The 10820-nt window shown below is 52.1% G+C and overlaps 1 protein-coding gene across 1 annotated transcript in view; it reads right to left on the bottom strand.

Moving 5' to 3' along the window:
- LOC122547329 (H(+)/Cl(-) exchange transporter 4) overlaps window positions 1-10820 on the bottom strand; it is a 112816-nt gene that overhangs the window by 73355 nt on the left and 28641 nt on the right. The gene's annotated exons all lie outside the window — the stretch shown is intronic.

The following is a 10820-nucleotide window of genomic DNA, read 5'->3' on the forward strand; positions in this document are numbered from 1 at the left end:
TTTTTTCTTAGTCTAAACTACTCTCCTTTTGCGAGGTGCGAGTCTGTGACAAGAATGGTTCCCAATGTCAATGGCAAATGGCGGTGAGAGTGGGAGTAGACAGACCTGAGGGCTGGGGGTGAGGGAGGGAGCAGGGAGACCCCGAGGGATGGGGGAGAGGGAGGGGGCAGGGAGACCCCGAGGAATGAGGGTGAGGGAGGGGGCAGGGAGACCCCGAGGGCGGGGGGTGAGGGAGGGGGCAGGGTGACCCCGAGAGATCGGGGTGAGAGAGGGAGCAGGGAGACCCCGAGGGATCGGGGTGAGGGAGGGAGCAGGGAAACCCCGAGGGATGGGTTGAGAGAGGGAGCAGGGAGACCCAGAGGGCCGGGGGGTGAGGGAGGGAGCAGGGAGACCCCGAGGGATGGGGGTGAGACAGGCTGTAGGGAGACCACGAGGGCCAGGGGTGAGAGAGAGAGCAGGGAGACCCCGAGGGCCGGGGGTGAGGAAGGGGGCAGGGTGGCCCCGAGGGATGGGGATGAGGGAGGGGGCAGGGTGACCCCGAGGGCCGGGGGTGAGGGAGGGAGCAGGGAGACCCCGAGGGCTGGGGGTGAGGGAGGGAGCAGGGAGACCCCGAGAGCCGGGAGTGAGGGAGGGAGCAGGGAGACCCTGAGGGCCGGGGGTGAGGGAGGGAGCAGGGAGACCCCGAGAGCCGGGGGTGAGTGAGGGGCCAGTGAGACCCCGATGGCCGGGGTGAGAGAGGGAGCAGGGAGACCCCGAGGGCCGGGGGTGAGGGACTGCGCTGGGAGACCCCAAGGAATGGCGGTGAGGGAGGGAGCAGGGAGACCCCGAGGAATGACGGTGAGGGAGGGAGCTGGGAGACCCCGAGGGCCGGGGGTGAGGGAGGGCGCAGGAGATCCTGAGGGATGGGGGTGAGAGAGGGAGCAGGGACACCCCGAGGGATGGGGATGAGGGAGGGGGCAGGGTGACCCTGAGGGCCGGGGGTGAGGGAGGGAGCAGGGAGTCCCCGAGGGCCCGGAGTGAGGGAGGGAGCAGCGAGACTCCGAGGGATGGGGGTGAGGGAGGGGCCAGGGAGACCCCGAGGGCCGGGGGTGAGGGAGGGGCCAGGGAGACCCCGAGGGCCGGGGGTGAGGGAGGGAGCAGGGAGACCCCGAGGGCCGGGGGTGAGGGAGGGAGCAGGGAGACCCCGAGGGCCGGGGGTGAGGGAGGGAGCATGGAGACCACGAGGGCTGGGGGTGAGGGAGGGAGCAGGGAGACCCCGAGGGCCCGGAGTGAAGGAGGGAGCAGCGAGACCCCGAGGGATGGGGGTGAGGGAGGGAGCAGGGAGACCCCGAGGGCCGGGGGTGAGGGAGGGAGCAGGGAGACCCCGAGGGCCGGGGGTGAGACAGGGAGCAGGGAGACTCCAAGGGATGGCGGTGAGGGAGGGAGCAGGGAGACCCCGAGAGCCGGGGGTGAGGGAGGGGCCAGGGAGACCCCAAGGGCCGGGGTGAGAGAGGGAGGAGGGAGACCCCGAGGGCCGGGGGTGAGGGAGGGCGCAGGAGATCCTGAGGGATGGGGGTGAGGGAGGGAGCAGGGAGACCCCGAGGGATGGGGGCGAGACAGGAAGCAGGGAGACCCCGAGGGATGGGGGCGAGACAGGAAGCAGGGAGACCCCGAGGGATGGGGGCGAGACAGGGAGCAGGGAGACCCCGCGGGCCCGGAGTGAGGGAGGGAGCAGCGAAACCCCAAGGGATGGGAGTGAGGGAGGGAGCAGGGAGACCCCGAGGGTTGGGGGTGAGGGAGGGAGCAGGGAGACCCCGAGGGCTGGGAGTGAGGAAGGGGGCAGGGTGGCCCCGAGGGATGGGGGTGAGGGAGGGAGCAGGGAGACCCCGAGGGCCGGGGGTGAGGGAGTGAGCAGGGAGACCCCGAGAGCCGGGGGTGAGGGAGGGGCCAGGGAGACCCCAAGGGCCGGGGTGAGGGAGGGAGCAGGGAGACACCGATGGCCGGGGTGAGAGAGGGAGGAGGGAGACCCCGAGGGCCGGGGGTGAGGGACTGCGCTGGGAGACCCCAAGGAATGGCGGTGAGGGAGGGAGCAGGGAGACCCCGAGGAATGACGGTGAGGGAGGGAGCTGGGAGACCCCGAGGGCCGGGGGTGAGGGAGGGCGCAGGAGATCCTGAGGGATGGGGGTGATGGAGGGAACAGGGAGACCCCGAGGGCCGGGGGTTTGGGAGGGAGCAGGGAGTCCCCGAGTGCCGGGGGTGAGGGAGGGAGCTGGGAGACCCCGAGGGCCCGGAGTGAGACAGGGAGCAGGGAGACTCCGAGGGATGGCGGTGAGGGAGGGAGCAAGGAGACCCCGAGGGCTGGGGGTGAGGGAGGGAGCAGGGAGACCCCGAGGGATGGGTTGAGAGACGGAGCAGGGAGACCCAGAGGGCTGGGGGTGAGGGAGGGAGCAGGGACTCCCCGAGGGATGGGTTGAGAGACGGAGCAGGGAGACCCAGAGGGCTGGGGGTGAGGGAGGGAGCAGGGACTCCCCGAGGGATGGGGGTGAAGGAGGGAGCAGAGAGACCCCGAAGGCCGGGGAGTGAGAGAGGGAGCAGGGAGACCCCGAGGGATGGGGGCGAGACAGGGAGCAGGGAGACCCCGAGGGATGGGGTGAGAGAGGGAACAGGGAGATTCCGAGGGATGGGGGTGAGAGAGGGAGCAGGGAGACCCTGAGGAATGGGGTGGAGGGAGCAGGGAGACCCCAAGGGATGGGGTGAGTGAGGGAGCAGGGGGACCCCGAAGGCCGGTGGGTGAGAGAGGGAGCAGGGAGACCCCGAGGGATGGGGGCGAGAGAGGGAGCAGAGAGACCCCGAGGGCCGGGGGTGAGGGAGGGAGCAGGGAGACCCCGAGGGCCGGGGGTGAGGGTGAGGTCAAACTCTAGTGAGGAGTGTGAGTCCATCACTGCCAGGTACACATGGACTGTGATGTCAAAGTATTAACTATGTTTCTTTGTTTTTCTACGTTCTAGTGTAAGAAGGACTGTAATGTTTAACTTCTTAACTTGCTTTCTGTATTTTCCTGCTTCATGTAGGTGGCACGGTGGCTCAGTGGTTAGCACTGCTGCCTCACAGCACCAGGGACTCAGGTTCGATTCCAGCCCCGGGCGACTGTCTGTGTGGAGTTTCCACATTTGGCCTGCGTCTGTGTGGGTTTCCTCCGGGTGCTCCGGTTTCCTCCCACAGTCCAAAGATGAGCAGGTTAGGTGAATTGGCCATGGTAAATTGCCCATAGTGTTAGGTGCATTAGTCAGAGGGAAATGGGTCTGGGTCGGTTACTCTTTGGAGGGTTGGTGTGGACTGGTTGGGCTGAAGGGCCTGTTTCCACACTGTAGGGAATCTTAAAAAAACACAAAGATGTGGTACCCGGGTACCTTTGTACAAAAGATGGTGCCGTAAGTGACAGCTTGCAAACGTTTTGCTGTACTCATGTGAAGGAGGACATGTAACAATAAAAGCTAATTTAAATTCAACCCTATGGTACATTTGGGAGTGGGTGAACCAGTCTGTGACTGGAGCAGGATGAAACAGGCAGAAAAACCACTGCAAGTAGCCAGGACAGGGAACAGCTAGGTGCTCAGCAGCCTGGAGTGTTTCTGATTTGGGGTTACAGCAGAAGGGTCCAAAATATGCCTGTGCACAGGCTGGAGAAATTCAAATCTGAGAGTTATTGAAGGAGGGCTTGCCTAGCTCGATGCTAGAGGGAGAATATCCAGGAAACACATTGCAATAATTGGGAAATAGCATTGAAAATAAGGAGAATCAAGTGAATTCCTGGGAGCTGTGACACACCTTTGTTCAGTTGCAAGCCAATTGAAATGACCAATCACAAAACTAATGTAATTTGATGGTTGGATGAATCCATAAATGTTAAATGGGATCTGGGAGTGTTCTATTTGGAATACTGGTTTAATTAGGAGGCCTAATGAGATGCAGTGTTAAGTTAGTCAGATTTGTTCTGTTTTTATCACAGTAGGCAGGAGGTTTCATTCACAACGTTTTCGGTTAATAACTGGGAATTTGAATTTTATTTTTAAGTTTGTGGTCTCAGCCAAGATTGTAATAACCGTTGCCTCAACCCTGCTCCATGATTGCACAGTGACTAAGATATTGCAAACCCACTGTCAGCCACATTATCTCCCTGCAGAGGCAAAAGATTTTTAAAACCCAGTGGCCCATAAGGAGAGAGAAGACTTTGGACAATTCCTTTCTATCGACCCATCCTCATCAGTCAAGAAACAGGCCAGCTCTCTTTGGAAGACATGCAGAGAAATAGCTTACACCACAATGATACCAGAGGGTTCCCACTGTCCAGGAAAGAAAGAAGGGGCTCGTGTCACTTCTGCATAATCATTTAGCAGGAGGTAGGACAGATTCCCAGCTTGAAGCAAGTTTAAATATCTTCTCAAAGCATATTGATCATAAAAGTATGCAACTAAAAGTACTCTTTGGGTGGTCATGATGTGGAGGTACCGGTGTTGGACTGGGGTGGATAAAGTTAAAAATCACACCACACCAGGTAATAGTTCAGCAGGGTTATTTGGAAGCACTAGCTTTCGGAGCACCGCTCCTTCATCAGGTGGTTATGGAGAAGCAGCACTCCGAAAGCTAGTGCCTCCAAATAAACCTGTTGGACTATAACCTGGTGTTGTGTGACTTTTCACTTTACCCTGAGGTGAACTGTGCACCTCAAACCAGGACCATATAGACATTTAAGACAGTTTTTGTGGTATTTCCTATTCCATGTCTAACTTATGGTTCATAGTGATCATGACTGACCTACTCATTCATGATGAATACATATTACTGCTGTTCATAAAAGTTGCAAAGAAGTGGTATGATGCTGGCAAGTTTGTCATTTGGGGGTCAAACGGTAAATTTGGTCACTTTGGTTTCCCGGTTCCTGGGGGGACTGTAACACTGATTTATTTTCCTAATGGTTGCACACATTAATGTCCTGTAATCCCAAGGGAGTCCAGGATAATCTGGCAAGGTTGACAAGCACACTAACACTAGCTCAGGTCTTCATACTTGGCCTCAGTATACAGAACTCTTAGACGATGAAATGGAGGGTAATTCAGCAGTATGCTGCACACACCAGTTACTGTGTACAGAGCACTGAGCACAGAGTTTCTAACCTGCTTAGGCAACATTACATAACAAGGAATATTGGATTAGCAGGAGGCCCTTCAACTCATCCAGATTGTTCTACCATTTAATCAGATCATGGGGATTCTGGGTAATCCAAGATGGAGTACAGGACAATTTTCTGGCTGTAACAGCTGCTCCTTTATTGAGGTATTTTAGGTGCTGGAGGTGATTTCCTCGAATTCCAGGAGCAGCAATTACTGCTTTATTTGCTGTTGCATTGTTTTGGAACTTTGGAAAAAAAGTCAAAACAACAGCAGTTTTAAAAGAGAAACGAGCAGACAAGGGAAGCATATAGTGAGGTCAGTACACGGGAGAGAGAGAAAGAAACTGACACAGTAGTGAACCTGCACAGTTACTGCTTTTGCTGTTTGAATTCATGTATCGCTGGACATCGGAGTGAGTCTGGGAAAACTAACAAACAGTGAAATTCACAACTAATCTTGGAGGAACTGTCTGAGTCAAGTTCGCAGCACAGAAACAGATACATGTATTGCTTTTAAGTGTGGCCTACAGAAAGTCTGCAGTAGTGAGTAGAGTGGGTTCTTTCTTGATTTTTTTTTGGGATATGTCTCTTAAAATATAAGCCATAACTATTAATTTAAACTCGGGAAGTGTTCCGAAGAGGAATAAGACGGTGTTATTTTCTGGGGCTGTAGATTGTGAAGGAACAAAAAAGGTCTTTAGTTGAGTGATTTGCGCTTCTTGTCAGATGTGGGAATTTAAAGAGAGTTTAAGGGTTACTGTGGATTATATCTGCAATAAATGCTGTTGGTTGCGAATCTTATCAGATCGAATGGATCAGTTGGAGAGGCAGTTAGAAGCAATGAGGAATTTGCAAAAGCAATAATATGTGATAGATGGCAGTTATAGAAAGGGGGGAAAGTTGCAGATACAGTCACAGAGATGGGTTAGTTGCAGGAAAGGTAACAGATGTAGGCAGCTAGAGCGGGAGCCTTCTGTGGCTATACCCATTTCAAACTGGTATGCTGTTTTGGAAAATGTAGGGGGTAATGGATTCTATGGGGAGCGTAGCACGAACAGCCAAGTTTGTGGTATTGAGACTGGCTCTAATGCAATGAGGGGTACGGCAAGTTCCAAGAAATCAATTGTGTTAGGGGATTCTCTAGTCCGAGGTACAGACAGACGTTTCTGTGGCCAGCAGCAAAAAAACAGAATGGTGTGTTGTTTCCCTGGTGCCAGGATCCAGGATGTCTCCGAGAGGGTGCAGAATGTTCTCACAGGGGAAAAGGAGACAGCAAGAGGTCATTGTCCATATTGGAACTAACGACATAGGAAGGGAAAAGGTTGAGATTCTGAAGGGAGATTACAGAGAGTTAGGTAGAAACTGAAAAAGGAGGTCCTCAAGGGTAGTAATATCTGGATTTCTCCCAGTGCTATGAGCTAGTGAGTGCAGGAATAGGAGGATAGAGCAGATGAATGCATGGCTGAGGAGCTGGTGTATGGGAGAAGGATTCACATTTTTGAATCACTTTTGGGGTAGAAGTGACCTGTACAAGAAGGACGGATTGCACTTAAATTGGAAGGGGACTAATATACTGGCAGGGAGATTTGCTAGAGCTGCTCGGGATGATTTAAACTAGTAAGGTGTGGAGGTGGGACCCAGGGAGATAGTGGGGAAAGAGATCAATCTGAGACTGGTACAGTTGAGAACAGAAGTGAATCAAACAGTCAAGGCAGTCAGGAACAGGTAGGACTAATAAATTTAAACTGCATTTAATTCAATGCAAGGAGCCTAACAGGGAAGGCAGATGAACTCAGGGCATGGTTAGGAACATGGGACTGGGATGTCATAGCAATTTACAGAAACATGGCTCAGGGATGGGCAGGACTGGCAGCTTAATGTTCCAGGATACAAATGCTACAGGAAAGATAGAAAGGGAGGCAAAAGAGGAGGGGGAGTGGCGTTTTTGATAAGGGATAGCATTACAGCTGTGCTGTGGGAGGATATTCCCGGAAATACATCCAGGGAAGTTATTTGGGTGGAACTTAGAAATAAGAAAGGGATGATCACCTTATTGGGATTGTATTATAGACCCCCTAGTGGCCAGAGGGAAATTGAGAAACAAACTTTCCAAGTTTCTGGTATTGAGACTAGCTCTAATGCCAGTGTGTTAACGGTTTAGATGGAGAGGAATTTTTAAGTGTGTACAAGAAAATTTTCTGATTCAGTATGTGAAGGTGCAAAATTTAACCTACTCTTGGGAAATCAGGCAGGGCAGGTGACTGAGGTGTCAGTGGGGGAGCACTTTGGGGCCAGCGACTATAATTCTATTAGATTTAAAATAGTGATGGAAAAGGATAGACCAGATCTAAAAGTTGAAGTTCTAAATTGGAGAAAGGTCAATTTTGACGGTATTAGGCAAGAACTTTCAAAAGCTGATTGGGGGCAGATAAAGGGACGGCTGGAAAATGGGAAGCCTTCAGAAATGAGATTACGAGAGTCCAGAGAAAATATATTCCTGTCAGGGTGAAGGGAAAGGCTGGTAGGTATAGGGAATGCTGGATGACTAAAGAAATTGAGGGTTTGGTTCAGAAAAAGAAGGAAGCATATGTCAAGTATAGACAAGATAGACCGAGTGAATCCTTAGAAGAGTATAAAGGCAGTAGGAGTATACTTAAGAGGGAATAAGGAGGGCAAAAAGGGGACATGAGGTAGCTTTGGCAAATAGTGTTAAGGAGAATCCAAAGGGTTTTTACAAATACATTAAGGACAAAGGGGTGACTAGGGAGAGAATAGGGCCCCTCAAAGATCAGCAAGGCACCTTTGTGTGGAGCCACAGAAAATGGGGGATATACTAAACAAGTATTTACATCAGTATTTACTGTGGAAAAGGATATAGATGATATAGAAATTAGCGAAATAGATGGAGACACCTTGCAAAATGTCCATATTACAGAGGAGGAAGTGCTGGATGTCTTGAAATGCATAAAGGTGGATAAATCCCCAGGACCTGATCAGGTGTACACTAGAACTCTGTGGAAAGCTAGAGAAGTGATTGCTGGGCCTCTTACTGAGATATTCGTATCATCGATAGTCACAGGTGAGGTGCCAGAAAACTGGAGGTTGACTAACGTGGTGCCACTGTTTAAGAAGGGTGGTAAAGACAAGCCAGAGAACTATAGACCAGTGAGCCTGACCTCGGTGGTGGGCAAGTTGTTGGAGGGAATCCTGAGGGACAGGATGTACATGTATTTGGAAAGGCAAGGACTGATTTGGGATAGTGAACATGGTTTTGTGCATGGGAAATCATGTCTCATAAACTTGATTGAGATTTTTGAAGAAGTAACAAAGAGGATTGATGAGGGCAGAGTGGTAGATGTGATCTATATGGACCGCAATTTTCCCCCCAGACGTGATCGACGATGCCCTCCACTGCATCTCCTCCACTTCCCGCTCCTCCGCCCTTGAACCCCGCCCCTCCAACTGCCACCAGGACAGAACCCTATTGGTCCTCACCTACCACCCCACCAACCTCCACATACATCGTATCATCCGTCGTCATTTCTGCCACCTCCAAACGGACCCCACCACCAGGGATATATTTCCCTCCCCTCCCCTGTCAGCGTTCCGAAAAGACCACTCCCTCCGTGACTCCCTCGTCAGGTCCACACCCCCCACCAACCCAACCTCCACTCCCAGCACCTTCCCCTGCAACTGTAAGAAATGCAAAACTTGCGCCCACACCTCCCCCCTTACTTCCCTCCAAGGCCCCAAGGGATCCTTCCATATCCGCCACAAATTCACCTACACCTCCACACACATCATTTATTGCATCCGCTGCACCCGATGTGGCCTCCTCTATATTGGGGAGACAGGCCGCCTACTTGCGGAACCTTTCAGAGAACACCTCTGGGACACCCGGACCAACCAACCCAACCACCCCGTGGCTCAACACTTCAACTCCCCCTCCCACTCCACCAAAGACATGCAGGTCCTTGGACTCCTCCATCGCCAGACAATAGCAACACGATGGCTGGAGGAAGAGCGCCTCATCTTCCGCCTAGGAACCCTCCAACCACAAGGGATGAACACAGATTTCTCCAGTTTCCTCATTTCCCATCCCCCCACCTGGTCTCAGTCAAATCCCTCGAACTCAGCACTGCCTTCCTAACCTGCAATCTTCTTCCTGACCTCTCCGCCCCCACCCCCACTCCGGCCTATCACCCTCACCTTGACCTCCTTCCACCTATCGCATTTCCAACGCCCCTCCCCCAAGACCCTCCTCCCTACCTTTTATCTTAGCCTGCTGGACACACTTTCCTCATTCCTGAAGAAGGGCTCATGCCCGAAACGTTGATTCTCCTGCTCCTTGGATGCTGCCTGACCTGCTGTGCTTTTCCAGCAACATATTTTCAGCTCTGATCTCCAGCATCTGCAGTCCTCACTTTTTTCTCAACGAAGAAGGTTACCTCAGATTACAACAGGATCTAGACCAGATGGGACAATGAGGTCAGGAATGACAGATGGAGTTTAATTCAGATAAATGCAAGGTGCTGCATTTTGGGAATGCAAATCTTAGCAGGACTTATACATTTAATGGTAAGGTCTAGGGAGTGTTGCTGAACAAAGAGACCTTGGAGTGCAAGTTCATAGCTCCTTGAAAGTGGAGTCGCAGGTAGATAGGATAGGGAAGGCGGCGTTTGGTATGCTTTCCTTTATTGGTCAGAGCATTGAGTACAGGAGTTGGGAGGTCATGCTGCGGCTGTACAGGATATTGATTAGGCCACTGTTGGAATATTGCGTGCAATTCTGGTCTCCTTCCTATCGGAAAGATGTTGTGAAACTTGAAAGGATTCAGAAAAGATTTACAAGGATGTTGCCAGGGTTGGAGGATCTGAGCTCTCGGGAGAGGCTGAACAGGCTGGGGCTGTTTCCTCTGGAGCGTCGGAGGCTGAGGGGTGACATCATAGAAGTTTACAAAATTATGAGGGGCATGGATAGGATAAATGGACAAAGTCTTTTCCCTGGGTTGGGGGAGACCAGAACGAGAGGGCATTGGGTGAGAGGGGAAAGATATAAAAGAGAGCTAAGGGGCAACTTATTCACGCAGAGGGTGGTACGTGTATGGAATGAGCTGCCAGAGGATGTGGTGAGGCTGGTACAATTGCAACATTTAAGAGGCATTTGGATGCGTATATGAATAGGAAGGGTTTGGAGGGATATGGGCCGGGTGCTGGCAGGTGGGACTAGATTGGGTTGGGATATCTGGTTGACATGGGGTGTGTTTCCATGCTGTACATCTTCATGACACTATGACTGTTTTGTGTCCCAATTCCATTCGCAAATCTTGATAATGTGTCCACGTTTGTTTGTCATTTCTATGAACGAGCTGGATGGGAATAGAGAAGACATTGTTAGCAAGTTTGAGGACGACACCAGAATTGGGGATTTAGTGGACATTGAAGGTGATTATCTAAGATTACAAAGGGATCTTAACCAACTGGGTGAATAGGCTGAGGAATGGCAGGTGGAGTTTAATTTGAATAAATGCAAAATATTGCATTTTGGTAAAATAAACAAAGGCAGGACGTATACAATTAAAAGTAAGGCCTTGGCTACTGCTGTAGAACAGACAGACAAGGGGTTCAGGTACATAATTCGTTGAAGTTTGCCTCACAAGAAGACAGGGTGA

This window comes from Chiloscyllium plagiosum, unplaced genomic scaffold, assembly GCF_037043375.1.
Source record: "Chiloscyllium plagiosum isolate Xiang-an unplaced genomic scaffold, Cpla_swu_hap1 HiC_scaffold_12, whole genome shotgun sequence".
In the NCBI taxonomy this organism is placed as follows: Eukaryota; Metazoa; Chordata; class Chondrichthyes; order Orectolobiformes; family Hemiscylliidae; genus Chiloscyllium; species Chiloscyllium plagiosum.